Genomic DNA, 2,412 nt, shown 5'->3' with positions numbered 1-2,412 from the left:
CAACATCTCATCTTCTAGAGGCAATCAAGGATAAATATTTATTGAGTACCTACTGTGTACATAGAATTATGATATCCAATATGGTCACTGCTTAAAACTAGTTTGCAACTTACGAGCTGTGTGACCCAGCGCCTATCCTTTCACCTCCCTCAACCTCGATTTCCTCATCTGTAAAATGGGGATAATAAGAACACATTGTTCACAGCGATGTTGTGAGGATCCAAAGAGATAATCTATATAAAATGCTTTGTAAACACATATAAATGAGAGCTATGATGAAGATGAAGGCGTGTACTTGAAATCTGGAGGTTCCCTTTTTCTTCTTCACTTCCTAGGATCAGGCTTTATTTACCCTCAAGAGGCCTGACAGCTTCTTAATATTGTCCCCAGCAGTGAGCATTTGGCATCTCTCTTTGTCAGAGTGCTAACAGCTTGGGGTCACCCAGAGCTATCTTGTTAGAAAACCAGGCAAATTCCTCCTTGGCTGTGATAAGGCCCTTTGCATGTGGATCACTTCTAAACTCCCCTTTCACCCTTTGCATCCTCACTGCCAAGACACTGTCCCTCCTACTCTGTTCCCCACCTACAGAAAGACTTTTTGAGTTTAAATAAGGATAATTATAACTAACTGAACTACCTGCCGACTCTGAGTCAGACAGAAACTGAAACTCATTTGATGGTAGGAAATCAGTTCATTGCTGTGCTATGCTGTGTTTTACTGTGCTGTGTGCTGTTCTCTCACACACTCTCTCTCTCTGCCAAAGTGCATGACAAAATAAGTGTAATAATAGCAGCTTCTTGTGGGGACCAAATGATAGAACACATATTCTTCATTGTGTAAACCTTCAAATGCTATGTAAGTGCTAGCTATTATCATTGTTCATTTTGAGCTTAACTTCAAAACAATGACTTGAATTGACTTTAGGATATAACTAATTGTCAGTAAATTGCTTTGAATCTGGAAGTATCCCTCTGCCATGGAGGCCCCTTCTCCCATTGTGTGTTTTTTCTAGAGTCCCCCATTTTGGGGACATTCCCAGACCTGCCATGTTTCCTTCCTCTTCTGGAGGTACTTCTGACTCTCCCCTTCCCTCCCCACTTTATTTTTTCAGCCCCTTTTTATACCTTGTCTTCCTCCATCAGAATGTAAGCTCCTTGCAGGCAGGGGCAGTTTTCCTTGCATTTGTATTCGCAGCACTTAGTACAGTACCTGGCACACAGGACATGTTAATAAATAATGTTCCTTGCCTTACCTTGATATAGTTCCTAGAAACCTGAACCCTACTGCTATGGGCTAGTTGAGCAATTGTGTATCAATCACTGACATTGCTGGGTTTTTTGCAATACTTTTGGTAATTGTGTTTCTTTTTTCCTTCTTGTTCCCCTTTTCCTTCTTCCCATACTCCTCAATTGTAGCATCCATGATATACTCATATTTTAGTAATATTTAATATAAAATCCAAGGTATATATTTTCTTTTCAAAAATATTTATTTTTAGGGGCAGCTAGGTGGCACAGTGGATAGAGCACCAGCCCTGGAGTCAGGAGGACCTGAGTTCAAATCCAGCCTCAGACACATAACACTTACTAGCTGTGTGACTCTGGGCAAGTCACTAACCCCAATTGCCTAAAAAATATTTTTATTTTTTCTCAATTACACATAAATAGAAATTTTTGACATTCACTTAAAATTTTTTTGAGGTCCAAATTCTCATCCCCTCTCTCTCTCCCATCGAGGGAGAACTGGTTGGATCAGTTCACAACTCCACCAACATTGCATTAGTGTTCCAATTTTTCCACATCCTCTTCAACATTTATCATTTTCCTCAAATTCATTGCTGAGACTGAGTATTTTCTGAGTACTTTTAAAACTCCCTTTTATCAGGAAGGCACCCTGGAAAATTTGGAATATTCGACTGCCTTAGAAAACTCCCATAGGGCAATATTTACAATATCCTCCATCCCGATCATGTTACTCAGCATTCTAGACCTTTCTTAAATCCCCGACACAGCCTTCAAGGCCTTCACCTTGAGGGCACTCATTGCAGGTCAGTGGTTTTCCTCAAACTCCCAGTGCTTTTGGGAGGTCCGTATTCATTTCTTTGTATCAGTCCTTGAAGAGATCTAATCTGTGGCTCACCTGTACACCTGAATGCACAGTAGTATAGTATCCACTAAACCTTCAACCCTGCTAAGTGTTTGTGAGCAATGATCTCCAGGCTTAGTGATTGCAAAGTCAAAGATATATCTTACAGTGTGTTATCACTCGTAAACCAACCCACTCAAATGTCCCCTTTGTGTCAGAGATTCTTATGCTATCGAGGCTCTCCTAGTTATGTTTTGGGAGGTTTTTTCCTCTCACATTTTTGGCACTTATGCCCCCCCATCCTAATACCTTGGGCAAATGCATCT

This window comes from Vombatus ursinus, unplaced genomic scaffold, assembly GCF_900497805.2.
Source record: "Vombatus ursinus unplaced genomic scaffold, bare-nosed wombat genome assembly UNPS02014825.1, whole genome shotgun sequence".
NCBI lineage: Eukaryota > Metazoa > Chordata > Mammalia > Diprotodontia > Vombatidae > Vombatus > Vombatus ursinus.
The sequence above is the reverse complement of the archived record's forward strand: the minus strand, read 5'-3'. Positions refer to the sequence as shown.